The sequence below is a fragment of the Puntigrus tetrazona genome, chromosome 18 (genome assembly GCF_018831695.1).
Source record: "Puntigrus tetrazona isolate hp1 chromosome 18, ASM1883169v1, whole genome shotgun sequence".
NCBI classification, from domain to species: Eukaryota; Metazoa; Chordata; class Actinopteri; order Cypriniformes; family Cyprinidae; genus Puntigrus; species Puntigrus tetrazona.
In genome coordinates this window covers 10,626,196-10,653,822 of record NC_056716.1, presented here as the reverse complement: position 1 = coordinate 10,653,822, position 27,627 = coordinate 10,626,196, and the positions used below count along the sequence as shown (strand labels likewise).

At 38.3% G+C, this 27,627-nt stretch overlaps 1 protein-coding gene across 1 annotated transcript in view; it reads right to left on the bottom strand.

Annotated features, from left to right (window-relative positions):
- Window positions 1-21,136, bottom strand: part of sema6dl (sema domain, transmembrane domain (TM), and cytoplasmic domain, (semaphorin) 6D, like) — an 85,399-nt gene extending 64,263 nt beyond the window's left edge. The window contains exon 1 of the mRNA XM_043264742.1: window positions 20,992-21,136. The gene's annotated coding sequence lies outside the window, so the exon portion shown is untranslated. The remainder of the gene's footprint in view (window positions 1-20,991) is intronic.
- Between the last annotated feature and the right edge of the window lie 6,491 nt (window positions 21,137-27,627).

Below are 27,627 nucleotides of genomic sequence, written 5' to 3'. Positions count from 1 at the left end.
AAATTCAGCGTGTGTGTTCAGGTCGTGATGTTGTGAGCATTTTTTCTCTGCGTCTTTGTGTTGGCTGTTTGAGAGAGTGATGTCATTCTCCGCTGCAAAGAGCTCTGAAAAGCCTCCAGTAAGTTGGGTCGAGACGGGTCGGGTTTGTCTCCTCTGCTCTTCTGTTTGTCCTCCGCTGCAGTTCAGAACCGATTTCACAGTTTTCCTTTGAGCGCCACTGAAAGAGGGCAGATTCCTTCCTGCCCACAAACTCTCACACCGAGCTGCATGGCAATCCTGGGAAAATCCAAACCTTTTGGCATCACAACAACCGCACCGGGCTGGACTTGCGCATACACATAGATCTGGATGAGGTATGGTTTGTAAGTGTGTCCGCTGCCCGGCACGGTCTATGTTTGCTTTCTGTGGTTGGATGTATGCAGCCATTGTTCTCTCTATGAGGCCTGACCCTGCCAGATGATGGAGAAGATAGAGAACCTTCTCTTCTGTTAAAAGACAAGTGGCCTCACTAGCACAGGCTGGCGTCCTGCCGGGTATGGCCCGCGAGAGAGAGAAGAGGGCAGCCGTGCCAGGCTGTTTCACCCTCTGTGCCAGCTAAAGCAAGTACCAGCCGCAAACAACCCTCGGAGCTCTGTTGTGTGCTTGACGCTGGACTCCAGGCTCTTCACAATCACATACAGGCTGAAGTTGAACTTTATGAAAGCATGGTTTATGAAAGATGAGGCCAAGCTTAACTAAACACAGCACGGACACCCCTCTGAGCTGTTGAATGTGGGGGTGGTATGGCCCCCGTCAGAGCGATCTTTTTTCTCATTTGGAGGGTGACCTGATGAAAGGACACAGCTGTGACCCTCTACTGGACCCTGGCATCATTTCTGAGCTATGGGCACGACATTTTGAACGTAAAGGACAAAAGAATGAGAGTACGAGAGTTTAGAGAGCATTCATGTCATAGCCATATTACAAAATAATCCTTTCATCCATCCACACAACCTTTCTCACAATTTTTGCAAGTACATGTGATTTGTTTGCTGTGGCATATTCCTTATTTCTCTTTAGTTTAATCTTATAAGAATATCTGGCAACCTTACAGTCAACTTGTGAGTTACCTGAGTGGCTGTAGCCACTCCCACTTAAAGAGACAGTTCAATCCAAAATGCTTTTATAATAAATGTTGTTTTATTCATAATACTTGTTAATAAGACAGAACTGCATTTTGGAAAAAGATTGTTTGCTTTCTTGGTTTTGTTTCAATAAAGTATCAACTTTTTCTCAGGTGTTCCTCCTGAAATTACTTTGCATGAATTAAAATAAATTAAATTACAGTATAGATATAGTACAGTTAAACAATGAATATAGCTAGGCAGATGAAAATCAACATTGTTAAAATCTGTTCTGAAACTGAGGGATTGTTTCGGTCTCATTATCAGCAAACTTAAGCAAAAGTCTCAATTTGCTTTTAGATTACATCTAAGGGGAAACAATTGAGATATTAAGGAGGTGATTGTTTTTGTCCTCCTGGTTCTAATGTGCCTGGAGACTCTGCAATTTACTGTTTCACATGCCAGTCATCAGACTAGCGATTCTCTCTCTTTCTCTCTCTCTCTCTCTCTGTTTGATTGGGTTCCAGCTCTGTTCTGAATAAAGGCTTAGAGAACTCTGTTTCCCACAAGTGAACAAAAGCGGTGACAGACAGAATGGAGCAGCTCAGAGAGGGAGGAGAACAGAGCGATGAAGAAACGCTCTCAGTCTGTAGGAACTAATCAGACTCTCGTTTAGCAAACGCAGGCATTCCTGTTGATGAAAGGATAGGAGATGTAAGGCGGGACGGGTCGGACTGAGCTCTTACAACAGCAGAACAACAGCAGGCCGACTCCATTATCCACCGTACGGCCTCATTAACCAGTGCTCCACACACACTCAACACACGTAACAAACAACAACTACTACAGACACAGCCCTCAGACACACACAGCTCACTGTAGTGAATCTGCTCTCTCTAGTACTTGATTCTGATTGGTCAATCGTGGCAAAGTGCACTCAAATATTTTTGTATAAAGAGCGCTTAACTGTATAATTGACTTTTGTCCTAGTCAGTTGGTCATTATTACAAAATAAACAGCGGGAGGGTGATCAGGACCCCAACGATAAATGATTCAACTATTTTCAGTTTATGTAGATTTCACTTTTGTGCTTTTGTGAGACTATATATTGTTCCTTTGACTTAACTTAGGCTGTTACTATTAAAGCTGACCTGCCCACAAGTAGCACCACAAATAGATATATACCTAGCCTTATTTGAAAATACTTATAGCGTGTCTTAATCTTTTTATTACCGGACAAAATTCTCAAGCATCAGCTAAATGAATGCATTATTTAAAGCCAGGCTGCTGGAGTGTAAGGTGCTGTGAGCTCTTGGGGAATGGATTGAAGTTGTTGACTGTAATTGGTAATTTAGCTGCGCTGAGGTACTATGTGCCAAGAAAGTGATTATTCAGGCCTGTAGGTCCCTCGCTGTTCTCACACTGCTTTCTGAAAGAGCAGAACTTAGTCCCTTTACAAATTCACACAAGCAGGTCTATAGCAACTATTATAAGTAGAAGTCATTATTTAGAATGTTGGAATGCTAAAATTTCTGCCTGAAAAGTTGAACGGAACAGTTTTTAAAGTCTCGCTTTCCAAAAACTTTCCAAAAATATGATTTCAACAAGAGGAAATTTATGGCACACAACAATGGCGGTACGAAGGTAGATGCATTTAGAATAATAATAGACATTTAAAGAAATCGACTTTTGAAGAAATAAAATGCGTCAGTGAGTAAACGTTCATACATCATGTGGTAATAAATCCAATCATATAGCTACCTGAAGAAAAAATATTAATATATATAGCTTCATTTATCCTCTCCAGTTTGCTAGTTTGTTGACAAATGAACCTCCAAAGCTAATGGTAGCGTTGACATTTTGTTTCCTCAGATGTCATTTTTCTTTGTCTTTATGGTTGTAAGCAGGAAGTTCCACCACCCCTACACTTTCAGGGAAGTAATTATTATATTTTAAGAGCTTGTCACAGTGTGAAATGTTTTATCCGGTCACAAACAGCTGTCTGCCAGTTGTTTGTCTGCTACAAACGTAACAGTAATTCTAGCATGGCTAGCACTCATTTAACAGGTTAAATAAGACATAAGACATGAAGGCAAATGTTTTGTCATCAGATTAATATCCATGATGACATTTATAATGCTTTCGTAAGTCGGCAAAACTATATAGTCGACAGATATATCTAATGCTCTTTTTCCTTGCTTGGATCACTTGTGTATGTTGTCATCCTTGCTCTTCGGCAGAAACAAACAGTATTGGTGTAAATGACATTTGAAATAATATATTAATTAATTAATATATTATGACAACACTACTAGCTGATGGATTATTAAGAACATGCACCGTTCTACCGTCAATAAAAAAAATCTGATTTGTCATTTAAAGTTACATCTATCAAAACCGGCCAACTACTGTTTCACTAAGTTTTACTATTAAAGAGAAAGTGTTTTTCTTATTGTTGAAGATTAAAAGAGAATCATTTTAGTATTGATTTAAAGTTTATTCTAACAAAAAAAGCCTTTTATTGCCTTTAAAGTAACAGTTGCAAATTTCCACATCATTTGGTGCCATTTAAAATATTGTTGACATTCTGTTGGCATTAGCTAGATGTGGAGATGGCCTGGGGCTGTTTTTCCACTTTGTGAAAATAATTTCTGAAATGTTGTTTGTAATAAAGGCTGAACTGCATTGGTTTCCTCACACATACATTTTAGCAGCGTTTGCTCTAAGAGATTACTTATATCAAATAAGTGTGCCTCAATTAATTTATTTAGCAATTAAAAGGTCTTGGTTCTCTGCAAACCAGCAGTTCGAAGAAATGAGTTTTTCAGTAAAGCTCTTGATTCTCAGTCTCTAAGGATGTCCTGCTAAGTTGGGGACAGTGTGCATTTGGATGTTCCTCTGATTTAGGTGATGAAATATGCAAACATACTAAATGCTTCAGAGTGTTTTAGAAGCCAGATGCAAAGCACTACAGTCAGAAAACATTAGCCATCAAAGAAGACGTCCCTAGTTGCTTCGCAGAAGCTGACACAAGAATACGTCAAGATATGACGCAAGGACTGACGCAGAAACGTCAAGATATGAGATGAGTGCTCCATTAAATGCATGCATTCCATGTTCCATCCGTTTTTTTTTTTTTTTTTTACGTATAGGACTAGCCAGATTTGTATTTATGCCAAGCCATAGAGCATTAGAGATTGTAGGAAGATTCCAGAGATAGCACATTTGTTGAGTAGGTTTGGTCCTCTCTTATATGGTGCATAATGATGTATTTTTTTATATTATTTTTTATTTGTATGACCAGATCACAATCAGGGACATGAGAGACAGGGCTTGTTCATTCACAGCTGGTACAGAGTGCAACAATTGGGTTTCAGATGTAAATTAATTTCTCTCTCTCTCTCTCTCTCTCTCTCTCTCTCTCTCTCTCTTCCTCTCTTTTTCTTTCACGTTTAATGTTAAAGGATAAATCATTTACAGTAGAGATCTAATGAGATGTAATGCTAAGTGCATTTTGTCATTGAGGAATCCACACATCTGTGGTTTCAAAATGATATTTTAACCTCATCAAGTTTAATAGCCACATTTCTGGTAAAGAATTACATTACCCATGATTCTGAAAAGAGATCTACCAATTAGAGAAGTTCACAAAATCTTACCTGCACTTTTAGGCTACTAATGTTTGTTTTAAACCTAGAATCAATGTCTTGAAGACAACTTGAAGTAGTTTCTATTTTCCTGTATTTTTTTTTATTCTGTTATGTTGTTACAAAACAATAGGCATAATTCACAAATAAAAAAGTCACATGTATTCATGTTATTTCAAGTTTGATGTAACTTTCTTCTTCTTCTTCTGCAGAACACAAAACTATATATTTGGAAGAGTATTAATAATCAAACAATTTTGGCGCCCAGTTACTTCCATATGAACACAGTTGTGTTCTGTTCTGCTCTACAGAAAATTGAAAGTCACGAAGGTTTGGTACGAAATGAAGGTGAGAAAACAATAACAGAATTTCCATTTTGGTGTGAACTAAACCTCTGTCTTTTTATATTTGGAAATGCTTTTTTTTTGTATCAAAGTTTGTTGTATTCTGATTCACCTCATAGCTAGCTCTATGTTGAAAACATCAATGGAAATAATGAAGAAAGCGTATAGGAAAAAGTGGGTGGAACCAAGGGCAGTGAAAAGATCACCTTTGTGCTCTATTGTCTGGTGTCATTGAAGGCTTGGTTTCTTCATGTATGATTCTTTCAGTGATGGATGTTTCACATTTTTAAGCTCGGATCACGATTAGGATGCTTGTGGGCAAGCTTTGCACATCTGTAGTTACTTTTGCTGTGAGCCGAGCTTTCATTGTCCCTGACAGAAACTTGTCGTTAATGTCTCCCGCTGTTCTGGGGATACACCGTCTCATTATGCCCATATGCTACCCGCACATCCAGACACTGTGACATGCATTATACATGTGGATTAATGCAGCCCGGACCCACCCTGCCAGCCAGCTTTGATCTCCACTCTAGATTTCCAGAAATAGACAATAATGACTCATTCATACAGTTGCTTTTTGGCATCTAACTTCATTAGATGTGCGCACGTACAGTTTGTGCATATACAGTTCACACAAATAATTTCTGCTTGCAAGTTTTTGATTGATGTTGGATGCAGGAGTATTGCCTTAAGTTCTGGTAAAGTAGAATTTCTGTATTTTATCCTTTTGGATGTGTTATGGTGATGGGCTTGTGCTTGTGTGCATGTTGATAGCAAATGGCATTACTCTCATTAGCTGAATCGAATCACTAATGTGGAAGGAAGATTAGCCGCTAACAGGCTAATCAGTGTAAAATCAGTTTATTGCAAGAAGAAAATGACCAGCTGTGTGTTTGTTTATTTGGGCATGTCTAGTGAGTAACAACGTGTTAGTATACTTGTGCGTATAAAGGCCTTTAACTAAACCTTTATTATCAGAAAAAATACTATCTAATTAGGTAATAAACTTTGTTATATAAGCATCCTAAAGAAAGGTAAACTCTACTGGATGTGGGCTGCTGAAACTAAATTTCTAAAACCGAATGCTAATCCAAAAGCATAGGAAGATAAACCATCAAGCTGTACAAGCACTGGTGATGTAATGCTTCAGAGCACTGGAGATGCAGTGCACCAATTACCATTCTCTGTGGATTCTCTATGGGCTTCAGAGAATCGTCATAGCATTGATGAAACCTATTAAAAGAAACTTTTGTGTGTGGTTGGAGGGGAGTGGGGTGGGTTGTGTATCTAAATGCTCTTCTGAAGTGTAACTGTCTGAAAAAATTACATTTTGGGGGGGGTCTAAAAAAAACTTGTCATATCGAGCTGTTGAAAATACTTGGGAAAGACTGAATTGGATGAGCTTGCTTGCAGGAACAGAGACACCCTAGAGGGGAAGGGCCTTTCTGTTTAATAAAAGCATATTACAGGCTCAGGAAAAAAAAAGTGCTGCAGTCCCTGTTGATATGAAAGTCTTGATCAGTCCCATCTCTCTCTTTTTGCTCCTCCAGGAAGAAATTTTTATAGAGATATTAATAATTGATGTTTATATTAACCTCCATATTTGTGCTTTGTATCATGTCAGAAAGAAGAAAGCCAGCAGCACATGAACCGCCATGTTTATTGTAAGATCCACTGTCACAGAGAGACAGAGAGCCGCCACATGCCCTCTTAATCAATGCAAAAGTTGTTGGAGAAAATTAGTGTGATTTCCTCTGTTTGTTTATTGAATATTTCATTGGTTCTATTCCGTTAGATGGTAATCCAGAATCAGGTAATTTAATCTCCGTCTCTATCATAGCAATCCATCATAATCAGAGATTCATTAAACATGGATTTCACACAAGATTAAAAGGCCGCTCAGCTTGCTCTATTGATCAGTTTAGATTCCTTTGTGAATCTGATGAGAAGCACCATTGCACTGCTGAAGGTCAATGAATCTGAGTTCTGTATTAAAGCCACATGATAAAAATCCACTCTACACATTCTCTCTCATCCCAAACACAATGCCAGATGTGTGCATCCACATCTGACAAGTCATCAGATGGTTCTTAACGCAGCTATGTAGCCTCAATGTACTTGAATACATTTATTTACTAAGGTTGCACATAGTAATTTAATGATTTTATTGCATTAGATATAAAATATCGGTTTCACTGTGTTTTGATGGTCTCTCATAAACATTCCATTGACAAAAAGTAACTTTGCACCTACAAGTCAACTAACCTTCATTAGAGCGTTAGTAGTGTATTAGTAGACTGTAGGGTTAGGGTTATAAGTTGACATGTTCTTGAAAAGCTACTGTACCTATAGTCAGTAGAATGTCTGTTGGTAGATCATCACAATAAAGAGTTAGCAGATAATAATTAGGCAGTGTACTTATACTCTGATCAAAGTTAGTTGACATGTAGGTGCAAAGTTACTTATTATCAACAGAATGTTCAAAAGAGAACTGTCCTAGCAATCCGTACGCAACCCAGGCTTGTTGTGACATTAAAATGCAGGTTCAGTTGACCCTGGAAAGATGGTGTTACATTGATATAGGCATGTATTGCTGTGTTACATTGATTCAGTGCATAATTCAAATATCCAAGGAGTGTTTAAAGTATCCCCTAAACCAATTCAAACCCTAAACCTACGCGATAGTCTTAACAAGTGAAAAAGTTACAAAAACGCAACTGATGATTCATTTGTGACATTTTAAATTCCTTTTGTGGATTTGAGCGGTTTTGTTGAACCATAGTTTCACAGGGTTCATACTGGAGCTCTTCATCGCTTAAGTGCAACTTGAGCAACACGTGAGCTACCAAGCAAACCAGCTGAGCTAGAAAACCCATGTATATGAAGTTGGATATGTAAAGAGACATTCAAAAGTATCAGTTTTCAAGTCTCACAGCATGTTAAAATTGTTTTGAATTCATATTATATTATGACTCAAGTAATTATGCAAAAATTAGGCTTCATTAATCAAAACTGTGGACCTGCAGATCATACATTGTGTAAAAAGGGATAAAAGTTTCCACACATGTGCAAAAAACACAACATTTTTAAGCTGAATTATTATGATTTGTGAAGACCTTAAGTTTTTAATTGTTTAAGTAATACCTCTAAAAGTTGTCTTACATTTAAAATGTCACGGTTTTAGTAATATTTAGGAAACAGTGATATTAAATGTTGAGGATATGTGTACATATGTGTAACCATATGGCCCTGGGGAATCACGATGAGATGGGACTAAATAGTTTCTTGTATTTCTTAAAGGCCTTTGAACATATTATTTTAATCATCTGTTCATTTTGGCAATGCTGTACCTGCACAGAAGTTCTCTACATCTTCATAATGAGACGAAAACAGTCTTTGGACGAACTTCACAAAAGTTTAATTAATACCCTTTAAGTCTTTAAAAATACAGCCATCATCTTTATACGATTGATATTTTATGGGTTTCTTAATTCTCAGTGCCAGCATTTTCCCTCCCTCTTTCGGTTAAGATTAGCCCTAACCAGGGTAAACTCATTTTGAGGAAATATGAATTTGATTTATGTTAACCAACAGGGCAGTTGAGTCACTGATCTTGAGTAGTCTATTTAAAACTGAAGTGTGCAACTGTTTTGCAGTACTTCTTTCTATTTCTATATCTTTTTATATAATTATAACTTTTGTAGGATGATATCCTTAGGATTATAAACACTATGGCTACATATGAGTGGAATGACACATCGAGTTGAAAAAAAGAAAGTCACATGGGTTTGGACAGCATGAGATTGAGTAAGTGATGATTTAAATACCATCTCTGAATATTAGAATATGCACTTACTGTTGGTCTATAATGGATAATGCCTTTTTCGGGAGGCTTTAACTGGCTGTGTGGGTATCTGTATTTATGTGAGTTTACCTGTACATATGGTCCTGCAGTCAAGTATGTGGTCAGTCAACCTTAATGGTTTGTGACAGGCAGTTAGGGAGAACATAACTGTGAGAGTGAGGCTCACACATACACAGTCTGGCCGCTGCATCCTCCGGGCAGCTTGAGTGCTATGGAGGTGATTAGATGTACTTACTGCACTAATGTAATTATAGCTGCTGTCATCTCTTCTGGATAACAGGGCACACTGCACTGTGTGGGAGTGTGTGTGTGTGGGTCAGCTAAACATCAGTGTTAGTCCAGGTCAGGAGGATTTGCTGCAAACACGGCAATTACCTGGAATTAAAGTCTCAGGTCACACACATTTGCGACACACCTGACAGACCTAATGTGTGTGTGTGATGACATCTGTCCCTCATCCTGTTGAGGGACTGACACAGAGGCTATCCCTGTATTACTGTGTCACACTGTCAAGATGTTTCATTTATATCCATCAACAGAATTCAGCTGTGATTAAAGCGATATCCTACTGTTCCAAATGTAAATCTTTGCTTTTTTAAAAAGACAAATATAAAAACAATACAATATAACAATAAATAATGGTAGGTAGATGATGTGAGCATGCAGGAAATGATGCTGGACATAAAACATAAACTAAATAACTCCCAAATGCAACATACAAGAAATCGACCCGTAGCATTTATACAGGTGGAGCTGGGGAAGATGGAGGGTTTCTGAAGCGTGCTGCATCTGCATTTGAGTGTTTAGCAAAAGCTCATTGGCTGCTGATTTTAGTTGTGCCATATGAATAATGATGTAATTATATCACATTGAGTTAGCCCAAGGCTGCGCCATCTAGAGTTTCATGATAGATTTACATTTTAATATTTGCATATAATAAGTATATCTTAACATACCATTTTTCACTTTTATGTATTTGCTTCTGAATTACAAATAATATTAATCCAAATAAGAAAGCAATACTTTGTTTACAGCATTTTTTACCAAAACAAACAAAAAACAACAACAAAAAACAACAAATCATTGGTGACATACAAATGCTTAACACCTCTCATAATCCTCTTGATAAAAGATTGCAAATGGATTTGACACAAACACGATCTCTTTTCTTTCACACGGACAGTTATATTGTGAGTTGTAGATTTAGTAGTATGTAATTTGTGTGTGTCTGTGAAGTTTGACCCTGGGGATATGTTCCCTCATGTTGATCTGATCTGACCTGATTTGCCCTCTCAGTATTCTGGCTGCCTCCAGAATCCAACGTGACACTTGTGAAGCATGACCCAAACTAATAAGACATAGAAACAAAACTTCATAAGAGTTCAATATTTCACTTTCCAAATATATCCTCAGTGGCAAAATGTTCCTGCAGAAGAATGGTGTAACCTTTGCTTAAGCGAGCTGTTTGCATCCTCTGAAGAAATGTGGGCAAATACTCATGATGAAATGTGGGCAAATGAATTTATTTATTTACTTTTTCAAATCCGCTTGTCTGATGAGAGCGATAAAGCGAATAACTATAGCTGTTTGTTAAGGTTAGTCCTCTTGGGTGCGGATTTGTGTGCTTATTTTTGTCTTTGACACTTAAACTAGCTGTGCCAGGCGACCACATCCCGACCCTACACCATCACATCGGACACTCCCAAAAACACTTACGCTCGCCAGCCTTTAAATAGACCAGAACTGAAGACATGCATTCATTTTCTCTAAATCTTAAATTTACTAACATGGTTACTAGGACATTGTAAATGGGTCAAATTATTTTTCTGATTGAAATACTGCTATAAAAAGACAATAATTCCTGTGTGAGGTGTGTAATCTAGAGTAGGTGAATCTTGAAGTGAGGCTTGATTTTGATGTTGCGAGCCTGGTATGTTGAAAGTTTGAGAGTTTAGAAATCAAGGCATGAAGGTATGAAATTTAGCCTAGCTAGGTAGAATGAAAATTCAGTAACACTTTAGAATACGGTTCCATCGTTAATAAAAACTACACAAGAATACATGAGTGACGCTATATTGGCACTCTAGTAATTACTGTAGTCATTGTAAACTTTTGAGGTTTTTGTAAGGTTCTGGTTAGTAATTCACTGCTAGATTTAAATAATTACTAGTGGGTTACCATGATCTTCCCTTGCAAATAAATGCAAATAAATTGTAGTTTCTTCAGAAGGATGTAGTAACACTTGAATCATTACTATCCAAAACCTTTCATTCATCTCCAAAGCTTACAATGACGTCGGCTGATATTAGAGAGTTATGATGATTTTCACTTTAGAATACTGATCCAAGTAATTAGTAGTTCCTTTAGAAGGATTTGGTAATACTTGAGTCATTACTAGAGGGTTACCATTGTCTTAATTTTGGAATTAATTTTTTATCATGCATAATTCACATTAATTATGAACCTGTATACAGTAGTTCTTAGGACTTATCCAGGATATATTAAAAAAAACAGCAGTTTTTGATCATCTAATTGTGAACTACCAGTTTCAACTGAGTACTTATTAAATTTTTAATTAGACCTTCTTGTTAGGTAATAGTAGTTACTGCAATGTTAATAATGCATTAGTCATTTGTTCCTGTGTAGTTATTCATTAATGATGGGACAGTATTCTAAAAATTCTGATCTGATACATGGCTAAAAATATTAAGAGGGCAAATAAAATCACCTCGATACCCTGGTGACTAAATTTTGCCCATCTTGCCCTGATCCTGATTGCATTGTCTTGCCAACAAGATCTTGGTATAAACCATTTCAGGGAATCCTACGGGGAAGTCAACATACTAGTTAAATGGTAACTGACCCTACTCGTGGAGTTGCTCCATCCAGCTCCCACTGAGTCCGCATCTTGGCTATCAATGAGAGGAAACTTACTTTCTCAGCAGACCAAGAAAATGCCAAGCCAAGTTAAAAAAAGGTGTGCCTGTTCAAAATAAAGATCAGATCCTTTGCTGGATGTGCTTATTTAAATCAAGCAGGTCCGGTGTTTTGTGTAGCAAATTCAGTGACGCACTCAATGCTAATTCTCCTCGGCCAATCAGTAATCAGCAGAGTTTACACATCACGTTTTGGTAATGGTACAGGTAAGGTTGAAACTCCAACTGAGCAGTTACCAGGTACAGTACCCAATTTGGAATATCCCCAAAAAATGAGCTGTACCAAACCATACTGTGCCGTGGAAAAGAGTCACAAGTTATTCCAGATTACTTATAAATAACAATCAGGTGGGATGGAGCACTGCACTAAATGAGAAGGTTTGACTATGTCTGTATTAGATCATGTCTTATCATCAAGTGTTCATTGTCGATTTCATAAGCAAAACAGCCAACAATGTGGGAAAAAGTCTGGGCCCCCAATTAAGGAATGTGGATTAGAATTTTCCCAAGAGGGTCTAGTCTTAGAGTGGGTCTTCAATTTTTTAATGAGCAACTAAAATATTTAGGTTGACAAAAACCTATTTACCAGAAGAGTGGGAAACAAGACCAGGTGATTGACAGTGTCAGAAATATTGGAGTTGTAAATGATGGTCACTTTGTTTTCAGAATGGTCTATGAAGTCCTTAACTGTGGAAGCAGGGGAAGGATGGTAAGGTCAAAAACAGTTTACGTAAAATGGAGATGGAGGTGTTGAATCTCTAATGGAAAAACAGTGTCTATGCTGACTTTGTCAAAGGAAGTACAAACTTTCCCCAGAAATATGCTGAATTAAAGAGGGCAGATTGGTACTTCACTATGCCAGTGGGCAGATGACTGGTGCTTTTTAATGGAGCTACTTAAAAAACTGCAGGGTCAGACAAGAATAACATCTAAAGGTTAACATAATCACTAACCCCACATAATCCTCATTTTCTACTACCTTTTCCATATTTTTTTCTCAGCTCTTTCTCTTGCTCTGCTTGAGTTGTACAATTGTATATGTATGTCTACTTTTAGACATACACATACACACAGCAAGGCCTGAAAACATACTCTACACAAGTATGTGAACACAGGTGCTTCTAGCCTCGCAAGCTCAATTTCACACATGGCCGCGTTTTGAAATATGTCAAAAGGCAATTCATAACACAACACAAATGCACGTTATATTCTCAATGTTGCCACCAGGAGGCCTGAAATACAGATCTGTTAGCAATCCCATTCATCTTAGTGGCACTCCTGGAAACATACGATTTTAAATCTGCCATGTGGATAATCACACTGGAGCTGCAGGAAAATTATGTCATGATAAAGCTAATTGGTTGATGGCACCAAAAAAAATAAATAAAATAAAACATGCATAGTCCCAAAACCTTCAGTGGTTAGTTTTCTCTTGCAGTTCAACTCAGCAGCAAGAATCTTGCTAGCAAAGGCAGAATTTGTTAGCTAGTTTAGTTAGCTAGTTACCTGAAAAAAAAAAACACTTCTGGTGTAATGCCACAGGTGTTTGAAGGTAACTCTATCACCCCCTTGAGTACCATGGTTTGTTATGGCCACAGTAACCCGATAACAAGCTAAGTAGCACACTAGCAAATGTGCTGGCTAGCCGTTCGTGTCTGCTTTTGTGTGCTTGCATAAATGATGTTTCTATCCTAAGGCTGTACACTTGTGACATCAGCAATGGAATCTTCTTCCGTAAAGGATATATTTATTCTTTAAAAAGGGGTTATGTAATAGCACTTATTGCTAACAGAAGAGCACAGGGCATTATGAGAGTCAGACCATTTTGGTTTACAGACGTTTTACCTCCTAACCCCTTAAAAAGATGTTTATAAAGCAGAAATTCAGAGAATCCTGATGCCCCTAAGGGTTCAGATCTTGTTAGCAGGGTAAACAGACTCCATCTTAGACAGGTTTGGACTCCACCCCATTTGGGAAACACAAAGAGACACCGAATGGGATTGTCTAGGAACATGGAAGGTGGAATCAAATTGCCTGGGTTGTAAGCAATTTGCTTAGTATGCTTATATTTGCTTGCCACAGGTCTTTTTTTAACATTACACATTTACAATTTTTTACCTTTTGTTCATTAGAAATCTCTCTCTCTCTCAGGCCGCTGGTCACGCTGGTCTCTTGATTTTAATCTGTCTCTCAGAGCTCAGCGTGTTTTCTCTTGAGATTAATTAGCTGATAATCAGACAGAACAAGTGTTCCACCACACCGACACTAATTAACATTATGCTTAATTAAAGCTTTGCTTTTTGTGTTGTTGAAAACTGCTTTGTTCTTTATGTTCTGTAAAATGGTTTGTCATGCTGCTATTGGTATGGGTGAGAGAAATTTCCCTCTCTCTCTCCTTTCTCCCTTTTTAATTCGATGTGAAATCTGTTTGACACTATGTGTATGCATATATCTTGTTATACATGCTGTATTTCGTGCTACAGTTTTATGTTATACTGTCTCAACCTGTCAGGGTAAATTACATGTGCATGTTTGTCAGTGGGTGGGGTCACATAACTACTTCATATTGCGGAAAACTTGCCCGTCTCCAGATGGTACTATGTGGCTCAGTAAATCAAATCCCCCACTGAGTTTCTTTTGATGATTTTGTTTTTTTCACTGAAAGCATTTGCCCATATCCAATATTTTTGTTTACAGCTAATAAAATAGCATGCAAGAGCAATGTTCTGTGATATAAATGACAAACTGCTCAGCTCATGTTGAAACGATTAAACAAGAGGCCTTATCCCGCAGCTACAAATGATTGCTAGTTGAATTGTATTCAGCTATAATGCTATTTTGGTTGACAAAGAGATGAAGCTTGCTCTATGTAATTTGTCTATGTTGAAATATTTTTCCTTTGACAGTTCAAAATGTGCCTCAAACAATGGTTCAGTTTGGTGCCCCTTGTGGTACATAAGCTACATCCTTTTCCTTGAAATGTAGATGTATACCTTTTTTTGTTATGTTTGTATAATAATGATAAATGAATACAATAAATGTGAGTCAAATGATCCATTGAAAAATGAAGCAGAAAAACAATGCTGAATATTTTGAAGCAAGTGTTTGACGTCAAACATTACAAGAGCCAATCAAGAACAAAGCCAAAGGCACTCTTCTGTCCTTTTTTGTGCTGTGGTCCTAGGGTGTAAGCGTGTTCTTGACCAAGAAAAGTATATGTGTCATGAGTCTGGTTTAGGCTTATTTAAGATATTCTATCTTGGTGAAATGTTACTAAAACATAAGCTTAGCAAACACTAGAGATTTTTTGGTGCCTGCCCTTATTTAAGTAGATGAGCTGCACTTGCATGACTAGGAAAAAAAAACTGCCCAGGGTGTTTCCAAGATGGTGACAGAATGAGCTGAGTTGATTAAATATGACTTTGGCTGTACCCCTTTTGCTGAATATGTCATGGATTTTTTTGTTTGTTTACACAATATGATTTTATTTAACAAGATAAAGCATATTCATATTGAAACGAAAGTTAAGATACCTCAACTTGAGGAATCAGAGTTAAAATACCTTATTCATTTATAAAGTAGACTATACACAAATTGCAACTGTTTCCTTTTAGCATGGTAAGGTGATATACTATTTTTCTTTGAACTTAAAATGTAATTTAGCTGAAAATATTCAGTTATGTTGTGGGTTAATCCCATTGTGTTGTGGGCTAATTCTCTTGTGTTTTGCTGTAATTCCATTGAGCTGTGGGCTAATACTGCTTCATTGTAGGATAATTCTTTCTAGCTGTCCACATTCGTTTGCTTCACAAATGCAGTTGAGGCTGAACAATCACATGTGCACATACACACACACTCAGACCCATTTTGTGGCAGTAAATAAGGTTGTATTTTATTTCGGCCCTGAGGAGTGTAATGGAAAAGTGACCTCTTAGATTGACCGTTCATCTAGCAGTTGAAATGACCGTCCTGCCTACTCTGTTCCACACCATCAGGTTTTCATGGCCTGTGAACTGCGTGTGGTCCATTTTGATCCAGCACATCTGAGCAGTCTCAAAGTCATTTCTGAAACTACAAATCTAATGGAACATTTTCACGTTTAGGGCTCTTAGAAACACAACAGAACAGCAGACGTATTTGTTTCTCTTTTATGTTTTGTTGAACATCAAGGATGATGAGCTCCTATCAGCAGAGCAGAAATCTGAAATGACAGGAAGAGAGGAAAAGTCTGTATCTGTGGTAAACTCAACATGATGACTGAATTATTTAAAATGTTTTAGTATCAAAATGCATTTGTCTGTTCTATTCCCATCTCTACATAAAGCATGTTCTACACCTGCACTAACAAAAGCTAATCTTGTCAAATCACACCCACTGATGCTTAAAAAGAATAAGAGAAAAAAAACTGATGGGGAAACAGCAAAAACATGTAAAACTGAGTATTATGAGCTTTTACTGATACAAATCCCATGCCTTTTGTGATTATTCTATAATGTCAGTAAATGTAAATACTGTAAATAATGTATTTAAACTCCCAGATCCAGAATTTTGGAGTGCTGTTATGGTACTTTTACATAAAAAAGAAAAGTGTGTTGATTTTTTAAATACATTTTTCAAGGTAAAACATGTTTTTTTAAATCATTAACTCTTTAAATCACATGACATGACATTTTACAATCTGAAGTTTGTCTAGTCAAAGTGAAATTATTTAATATTTTAAGAGAACCATTAACCTTGCTACACAGTCGGAATGTGCTGATTTATGGATCCAACATCACGTCAAGTTTGATGCAATAGCCTTGTTACCTCATTATTGAAACATTCTTGTATATCTCCTACTATAACCATGCAAATCAGTTGCATCCATTGAGAACTTCAGTCACATACAGGACCTGTTATCAGCTTTGCTCTAGAGCAAACAGCCACAGCGTCTGAACACTGGCCCATGAGAAGCAGAACAAACAGTCCAATCATGGTACTGGCGGGATGAAAAGAGGTTCTGATTGATGTAGTGCCATAACATTGAGTAGCGCTAATTACTGCAGCCTCCATGAGAGAGAGCATGGTTCTTCACATCAGCCCCTACCAGAGAACCATGGCTTACAACCACTTCAGACTCCAGCAGAACATAGCCTAGCTTGATTGATTGATCATTAATGAGATTGTGTTAGTGGCAGAGATGGATGGATTGAGACATAAAGCTGCCCCTAAAAAAGGTGCTGAGGGAAACAGTGTGATGAAGAGCTTGGTTAATCAGAAACCATCCATGTGCACTAATAGATTTGCAGTAAACACAAGAATAATAAATAATTTTGCGCTTAAGTCAAGGACAGCGTACATCATCCATTTCAGGTTTCCTCATTCTTATATGGAGCATAAAAACAATATAATCTTGCAGTTTGTCTATTCACATGTCAGTCAGATGACTTTCCCTGTCTGAGGCAATGTTTGTTTTTTTGCCAAAAAATGCAAAATGAAATAGACTAGGCCGACAGAGACCCTCTGCATGTGCTAATAGCACTGCAGTAAGAAGCAGAATGAATCATGCTGTGCTTAAGATGAAGAGAAGCTCATATTGTCCATTTCAGATTTACACACCCCTAAACAGCACGAACAAACAAAGCAATCTGTTGTTTGTTTCATTTCATGTCATTCAGACAGATTCTTCCTGTCTAACTGGGAGGAATTAAGCCAGAATCAAGATGTCTAGTTTTAGACCTTTTTGCTACTGGTGCTTGCAGTAATTAACTCAAAGGTCTTCAACCCTGCTTCTGGAGACCCACTGCACTACCTCTAATCAAACACACTTAAACATGCTAATAAAGTTCTTCTTGAATGCTTGAAGTCTGGAATTATGTACAGTACTTCCAGAACAACCTGTGCCAGGCCGGGAGCACAGTTGAGATTAACAGGAGTGCTAACTACACGCATTTCTTTAAGTATTAAACATCACCAGTTCCCAATCCTAGTCTTGGAGACCCCCAAACAGCACTGCCCCCAATGACAGTCTCTGTCATCTGACACTCTCCACTAACAAGCTAATGATTAGGAAACCTGCAAAACATGCAGAGGTGAGGGTACTCCAGATCTCCAGTGTTAGGAACCACTGTTATAGTCTATGATGCAAAGTATGCCTGATGTTATGTTAGTTTTTAAATGCCAGGCTCTTCAAGACTAGTTTTAATGCAATGGTCTTGTTACCTTATTTATTAAAACACCCTCATACCTCAAGGCGGGTTTTAGGAGGAAGTGAGGGGTTGGCATGGGCTCAATTTGGTTGTGGGTGAAGAGATATTTGGCAGTCAGAAAGAAAAAGGGCACTTGCCTAGGGTGGAGAGGTGAATCAACCCACCTCCACCAAGAGAAATCATACATAAGGGGGCAAACGAAACATTAGAAAGTGTGAATCTGGAACACGTACATGCAAGTCCCTACAGACAAACAAAACAAGCTGTGAAAGAGAGAGATGAAGAGGATACGGCAGGGTGAAAAAGGCAGGAAGCTTCCTTTCTGTTCAGAGAAAGCGTGTAGGCTTTAGAACCTACTAAAACACGCATATACAGCCGCGAGCGATCGTGTATGCTAATCGTTCAGAACCGTCAACGGCCAAACTTTGAGTGGGTCAGGAACTTTACCTTCCACACACAAGTAAACAGTCATCTTGTTATCTTTGTTGTGCATTTGCATTGTAGATGAATTGTATATGTCTGCATAAATAAACTCCTTCTTCTAGAGAACACAAATGTGACTACTTTGTTCCATGGTTTGTGGCTTAAAACTCACACAGGGAAGAGCGAGAAAAAAGATGTGTATGTTCCACAAATCCGCACATGCTCTCAACAATAGCGGAGAGGTAAAGAAATAGAGCGAGAGAGAGAAAGAGAGAGATACCGAGGGAATAAACATTGACTTCCTTTGAACGTGTTCCTGCTTTATATTTCCCTTAGCTGGGGGAGTCTAGGGACCCGAGCTGGATCATTCTGGACTTGCTGATTCACTCAGCCTCTGTAGATACTGACGTGCCGCTTTTATATGGGCTTAAAGTGACCCAAATTAGTCGGAACCTGTCGGTGGCTTTCTGAAACGGGTCAACAGAGCTGCCCGGCTGCACTCAGCCCAGGCACAATCTCAATGTCATGTTTTATTCATCACATGTGAATGTGGTTGGGTGGGGTCTCTGCACATGGGCAATATGGATGCTGCCTGCTTCAGCCAAGCCCTGGCAACAAAACAAAGACACTCACACACAGAATAGATCTCATATGGCACTGAATGGAGGAAACAAGGGAAAAGAATTCAACAAGCCAAGGAACAGAACAACAATGGAGACAGAGCACCTGTGAAAGAGTTGGGAGACTTGGTAGTGCTAACGGCTTTCAGCTCATTTTCGAACCCTAACCAGATTATAGGACAGCCTAGGTATGAGTTTGGAAGACAGACACAGTCAGATAAATAGATAGATAGATCACAAGGACAGAGTTTGAAGAATCCTTATGCAGTTCTTTACACAGTTCAGGTCTGACATACAAGATGTTTTGCTTAAAAGACTAAATATACTGTTGTTACATAATATCACTTAAAAGAACTCAAGTTGTTAATTACTGTTAAGCACTTCTTCTGCAGAAGGTCACAAATCTTATTTGTGTTCAAAAGGAAAAAAAAATGCCTGCCAAACACCAAGTTTGACATCTTTGACTGCACTGGATCAACTTCTCATACAAAGTCTGTTCATCACAATGAAAGATGAACAGATTGTATTTCAAAAGAGGATTGACAGAATTCTACAAGATCATCTTTTTTTGCTTCACTGAAAAACTAACAGCATATGGCTTTGGAAAGACAAGAAGGTGAGTAATGACAGAATTTGTATAAATTACTTTGCCCTTTATGTTTATGGCTGTTCTTTTCTTTTCTTTTTTCATTATATTATTCTCTTGTTCTTGGTATATTATTTGTTTGCCAACACAAAACATAATTTGGTCAAACCAATTAAGCACACCGAAATAAATTAAAAGAGATGGAATATACACCAGCCTCTTTGCACAGATTTACTAATGAGCAGAAATGATTTGATGGTGAAATATTTCCCACTACATTTCACCTTTAATTCAGTAATTGCTGCTGAGATGAGGGCATGGTTGGCGTGCTGTGTCCAGTTTGGAGTGCTAAAGTGCATCCCTGCAGCTAGAGTCTCAAACACACGCTGGGGCTTTATGAGTCTTATTAATTATTCAGCATTTAGCATTATTTGGCATTGACTATTACTTGCACACACACACACACACACACACACACACACACACACACACACACACACACACACACACACATCTGCCATGAAGAGTCTAAACCTCATACAAATGTAGCTATATGTACCCACAAGTTACAAGCTAATTACTTCCTCTCCCATGCAGAAAGAAAAAGAAAGAACTTCAATTATTTTTTGTTCCCACTGTTTTGTTTAATGGGGTTTAGACTTAAAACAAGAAAAATTGCCAATGGGGTAGTAAAAAAAAAAAAAAAAAAAAAAAAAAAAAAAAAAAAAAAAAAAATATATATATATATATATATATATATATATATATATATATATATATATATATATATATATATATATATATATATATATCTTCCCCAAAAAACAAAAAGTAGTTTTATTTTTTAAATAAATGGATCTTGTTTTACAAAGAAAATCATTTTGTGCAGTCTAGTCTTTTAAGCAGGCAGACTGTAACTCATATTTGCAGATTCATTAAATTCTCAGGTGTGTGTTCAGCCAGTCCTGTAAACACGTGCTTACATCACACCAGAACAAAGCGTTCGTGAATGCAAACCTTCAGCCGATCTAATCGTCTCTCTGGATGCGACTCGCAGAGAGTCGCGGATAACTATCACCCCCACAGTTTCCCATAAAATCAGCCCCCCAAATCAAAACCTGACCCATTCACTTTAAACATTTGTGACTATACTCTAAACAGAGATCTAGACAGACTTTCAAACAGCAGAAGGAAGAACTGCGAGGGAACAGGGATGTCTGAAGTATCTCTCGCACATGCACAGCTGAAACAAAAGCATTGAAAGACACCAGGGACTTACGTTCTGTCGGGTTTCTGCAGGACACTCACACGTGAAGAGATGAGGAGAGTGAGCTCCTCCACAAGCTGGACTGTCACACGCTCAGACTGAGAGACAGTGGTCCACATGCACGCTGCTCTCTCTGTCATCCACGCAGCTGCGAGGCGGAGTGTGTGTGTGTGCGAACTGAGAGCACAGAGACAGTCAATGCCACACACACACACACCCTTGTCTGCTAAACTCTTGGGAGTTGAGCTCAAAGCACACACACACATGCACCCTGCAAAGCCAGACTGCAGCGGTGGTTCTGATAAAGCCAGGTTCTGGGAGCAGGTTCGGGACGACAGCCAGAGGGGAAGTTGTGTGCTTGCAGTTGATAAGACTGCTCAGCTGTGGCAGACAAAAGGAATAATGTGAGGCTAATTGATCACTTGCTCCCTCTGTGCTTTATTTGTTCCTCAGAATAACAGCCGCACGTGGTAGGATATGAATCAATACAGTGTGGCGATATATCGAAGCGATTAGCCAACACAGACAATTTGATTTCTTCTCGTTTCCCTTGAGCAACGTGTTATCTCAGGATCTTTTCTTCAAGTCCTGTGGCAAAGAACAATAAGGTATGGTGAATATTTCTGAAAGGAGTTTGTGGTGGTGTAATTGGCGCTGTTGCGCTGTTCTGAATTTGGCACTTTTAATAATCAAGAGAATTTTAACAGGAACGTAATGAGTCCAGGTGTGAAATTAGCATTCAGACTTTGCCACACAGAGAGATCTGAGAGAATGGAAGTGCAGTTATGGAGTTTTTCTCATTGTCTTCAGGCTGCTCTTGAGCTGTGAAACACAATAAGCCCACGCTGACAGTTTGAAGACAATCAGACACTCAGTCGATACTTGCGGCACGGGCAGGCGACCAGACCGAAAACGCAGACGGCCCTGAGGGTTCTGTCTCGGCTAAATGCGCGCACACTCTTGTACACTCGCTGTGACCCATCCCCCCGTATTCCCGCTGGCTTTTGAGAGCACACTCGCGCTTCTCTGCACAGTAAGATAAGCTGTCCTGAAAGGTCACTAAAGGTCAGTATGCAGCAAAAATCATTTATGCAGTACGGCATGGGTCATTAAGAGATGTTAGGCCTGGGGTGTCCAATCCTGTTCCTGGAAGGCCACTATCCTGCAGAGTTGAACAACTTTCTGGAAGTTTTTAGCAATTCTGAATAGTTCTATTACCTCATATACGGGCTGGAGCTAAGCTCAACTGGAACATGGTCCTCCAGGAACTGGATTTGACACTCCTTCATAGCTTCCTGTTTAGAGGAAATGATGTTCCATAAACATCTAATGCAGAGAGGTCTTCAATCCTGCTCTTAGAGAGCCAATGTTCTGGAGAGTGTAACTCATCAAACACACATGAACCTGCTGAACAAGTTCTTAAGGACTGCTTAAGAATTACAGACATGTATGTTGAAGCAGTTTGGACATAATCTGTGCAGGACAGTAGATCTCCAGTAGCAAGGTTGAAGAATCTAATCTATTCCATAGCTGTGCGAATCAGTTTCTGCTGATTCTTGAGCATAAGCAAAGCAAAAGCACACTTAGTTTTGGACATTATCCAAAACTAAGTATGTAAATGCACTAATTTCACACATTGTTGCCTTCAAATTTAGAACTCTTAAAGGAACACTCCATTATTATTGCGCCTGCTGCACCCGTGTTACTGCAGCAAAGTTCCTTGATTTTTACACTGGAATGAGAGTATAGTTCCTAGCCATATTGGCCTAGAAAATCACAGCTTTTTATTATCTGTTGGTATTAGTAGATGATGTAACTACACAATTGTGAAGTTTTTAATAGGAAAATATCAGGACTCTTTGGTCATTTTTAAACATTTTTAATCTGATTCAGTGATTTATGCTAAGCTGCAGCTAAAAGTGCTACCACCAGACCCAAGGATTGGCTAAATGGATTTGAAAACAGTAAAACTCAACTGTTTAACAGTAGGGAAGTTGTAAAATGAGTCTATTTTCAAAAATAGCAGAGTCTTTCTTAGACAGAGATATCCAAAAGATCTTAATTTGTGTTCTGAAGCTGAACAAAGGTCTCAGGGGTTTGAAATTTTATGAGGGTAAGTGATTAAAACAATTCAATTACATAATAAAAAGTTTTATTTGTGAGTTATCTCCATATAGTTGAAGGTCCATATTGCAGTTTCATTCAGCTTTAAAGGGCTCTGCATGGTCCCAGGAAAAAATGAGGATCTTGTCTAATCTTATCTATTGGCCAATTTTATATATTTTTATAATTTTTAACCACCAATGATGGCTTTGCACTAGCTCTGAAATGCGTATGGATTTACACAAGTGAAAAAGTTGACTGAAGAAAGAAAGACATGGTGGATGAGCTTGGATGACATGGGGGTAAGTAAATTGTCAGGAGATTTTCATTCTAGAAGTGAACTACTTAATGATATAATTTTCATTTTTCACTTTATTAAGTATGGGAAAGTAAATTTTGTGGGTCGTGGCCATTCAGTAACTAAACTGAAGAGCCCTGATAAACTGTTGTCTTCACTTTGAGGTATTTCAACTACTGTCATGGCAGCACAGTATGAAGATAATCTTCAATGAGACATCACTTTATTTGCTTTTGGTCCATGTTTTTTTGATTTTACAGATTTACAATTATATATTCTGTCTCATATGAGAAATCACAATAAAAATACAGATGACTAATCTTGCACTAATAGGCATATACAGGTTTATTCCACCTCGAATGAAACTGTACTCCCTCTAATAACACTTGCCATCGCCAAGCAATAGCAAGGAATCATGGTTCACAGCTGTTCTAAACTGACTCTAATGACTGACTTTCTAATTAAAAAAATGCACTATCAAAAAAAGGGACATGTCAATGAGCCTATGTTTCACACCACCTTCCTGAAATAGGAAATATGTCAGCATAGAAAACAAAACTGTGCCTGTCAAGCCATATTTTCTGGGGTCACGACATTGTCAGTAACTCTAGCAGCCAATGAGTTGACGATTGCTGCGGCCAGAGTAATGCAAGAACATTCACCCGGGTTATATGCAGCAGGACTGCGCACTTGTAATGCATTCACATCTGTACATGTGTAGAGTTTCTGACCTAACACTCTCATCTCCATGCCTCTCTCCCTCACACTAGGACTTTTTCTCCTGCATGTCTGCATTTTAAGCCTGTGTGTGTAAATTGAATGGCTCAGCTAACCCATCACTGTACTCAACCACAAACATATTCCCACTGGTCGCATAAATCCCCAGCATCCAGGTCAGATGCACGCTGCACACACACACACCTGTAATGTCAGGCTCTATAGCTTTCTGTCACACATGACCTGATAACATTGATAGAACACATGCTGCAGTTTACATGTGTTTGTTGACAGATGAGCATGCTGTGTATTATGGGTTGCATCCTATGACCTTTAGAAAAGTACAGAATCTGATCAACAGTTGTTTCACTGCTGTTTGTGAATGTGCTACTAAATCATTGTCTCATTCACTATATATATATATATATATATATATATATATATATATATATATATATATATATATATATATATAGTCAGTTAAAGTTAAAGTAATAAAGGTTGTACAGGTTGAAATGTCTGATATGGAGATGGTTTGGATGTGTTTTATGCAAACGACTAACCCCAGATTATCGCTCATACAGAATATTCCAAATTCATTAAGTTTAGAATGAGGTTAAGAACAAATTCATGTGTGTACGCACATTTTTCTCGAGAAATTCTCCTGTGCATACTAATATGAAATAATCCTCACAATTACTAGGGAACGAGACCCTTTGATTTGTTTGTATGAATATTCTGACTAACCTGACAGCAACAGTGACAGTGGCTTAACCAATAGTCTGAGTCTGAGGCGGAGCTATTTGTGTGTGCAACCAATGGCCAAAAGAGGAGCATTCAGCAAACACTGGAATTACTGGAATTCCATTTTGCAGCTGTAGTGGCACAGGCATATATTTTTTATAATATAGCGGAATGGAGAATTTTATGTTTTAAGTTTCAGAATTTTGGCCATGTTGAGTGATGCAGATTTTATGCAAACTGAACTAACAGCTTGTTATTTTGATGAAGTGATGTTTACAAAGTGTGTATAAATAAAGAGCATTCAGAAGGTTTCCAGGATTTTAGAGAAAATCATCCATCAGCGTTTAGGAGATGGGTAGCATCTACCACAGGGATGTTTAATCATCCAGAGATACTAAACACATTTTCGCACACAGAGATTTTAAATACCCCCACACATGCACATCGACAATATTTAATACATGCTCCTCACACTAGGAACTTGTATAACATTTAATTAATGGTTGCTCCCAGGCACTGTTCATGTTTAAAAGTGTGTAAATTAGGGCACTGGGTGAAATGGCATAATGGTTAAAGATCTAGGCAGTTCATGAAAAGATAACGGATTCAATGCCAGGAATAGATGACCTACTATGCGAAACATATAAAACAGAACAAACTAACATCCACTGTCTGTCAGAGTAACATTTCAAAGGCTTAGTGGGCATAAGTCATCAGACTGATTTATTCTGCAGTTTGAAATGATCATTTCGCTTACAAGCACATGAATTTGCATTATCATACGGCTGAGAATATAGACGCCTAGAAATAATCTATTTCTGCAGGCACTATATTCGCTGATGAAGTTTTACACTCCGAACTGGAAATTCGCTGCTTTGCTGCTGTTGATGGCCCATAAAAGTAAACCATTTGCTTGTTTTCTTTCTACCGCCTGTGAAAGAACAAAACAATAAAATAGGAAAATATTTCCCAGAGTAACAGCGAAACAAGAGGCTTTGCTGTCTATCATCTAGATAGACCCCATGCTGAGCTTCCGTGCGTATGTGTGTGTGTTTGTTTGTCAGAATGTTCAGCTTTATTCAGATTTCCTCATGAATATGCTAATTAGCCAGGTCAAGTAGACATCAATGAATCTCCTCCCCCTTTTAGGTACCCTACACCACACTAGGAGGGGCTCTTCCTACTAATACAGCCATCAAAGGTGTGAGTGAGCTTGTTAAATAAATGATTGTTCTCTCATGACAGAACGAGTATTTAGCATATGTGATTAATCCATTTTGGCACCCTGGCCGCGGTTCTGCGTTTTTTTGGCTGTCGGTAAGAGACGAGAGCTGAATAAATCTGAAAACAATAGATTCTATGACATTTCAAATGCATGCATAATCACATTGTCTTTATCAGTATGCACACACACACTAAAATCTTCATAGTCTTAGCGTTAACACCCAGTGGCACCGTACCAAACCCTGGTGAGCTTCCTTGCTGTCTAGTGCCTGCATAGTCGGCTTTCCTCCTTGCAAAATAAGTGACTTACTTGAAGCGCTCTACATAGAAAGCAGCTCTGCATATTATAACAATAGTTCTCAAAATTTGAAGCACACAGTAGACAATTAATTTTACGTTAGCGTGTTGCTAAGCCAATAACACAATCTTATATTCTAAATAGCACCAAATATCACACACACAAGCTGAACAGCTATCATGTATTTGTAACTGTATATTTGTCTTTTCTCACCCGCTTATATCGCGCTATCGCTCATCTTTGACACCTGTGTTCTTTTGAACATTTCCATTGCATTTGTGACAAAAAGACCCAAGTCATTCTTTGTCGCCATTTTGAAACAAAACCTAATTTTCAAAATCTAAAGAACAAAAGTGAAGTGAGCATTCCTGCTTTTCTGCTTCTCTGATGAAGCAAAAGGACCAGGGTTTGGATCCAAAAAATAAAAAGAGTGAACACAAACCAACTGGGATGGCAGGGGGAACAAGCAAACTTGGGTTTTGACCAGGCAGTCAATCAAGTGTGAAAACCACCTTTAGAGTATGACATTTTTTTTTTTAGAATTGCTCACTGAAAGATTCTTTGGAGAACCCAAGCATGGTTCCTTTGTGTGTCTTTTTTCAGAATGGAGCTGATTAAATGAACACAGTAATTGACACAGTAATTTACTTTGCCAGCCATTTTTTCCTGCTGAGTTTGTGGAAAATCCTTACACGCGATGCTGACATGCAATTTGTCCAAAAGGTAGAAGTTGCCAACTTTTAGGAGCAGGCTTCGTGTCAGGAGCACATCTACAGTGTCATAAAATGTAGCTTGCGTAGGATGCTCAATAAGCTCACTAGGAACATACGCAAAATATCTGTCCAGAAAGTCATGTCAGCAGCAGCAGTGATTGATTGATATTCCTCTGTGTATGTGTCTCATTCTATAAGCTCATCCGTCAGATTCAGGAGGGCGTTTCTCTAGTGTCCTGTTGCACGAAGACAGGACGTCGTTTTGGATTCAGCCATTTCCTGCATGCATTTTGAGGGTTTATCCTGTTGTTTTGGGCTCAAGGTGATTGTATATATATTTATATGTTTAATACTTATTGAGGCCCAGATGATCAGATGCATGCTGTGAACTAGAATAAAGCGTGGGACCAGCTAAAGATAAATGACCTGGTGTCCTCTGACAGAACCAGTAACGTCTGATTATGTCGGGACTGATTAGCGTTTTAATAATGTATACACATCAGGGAGACATGATGAATAATCAGGTGTTTGAAGGCCATCATAACGAAGAC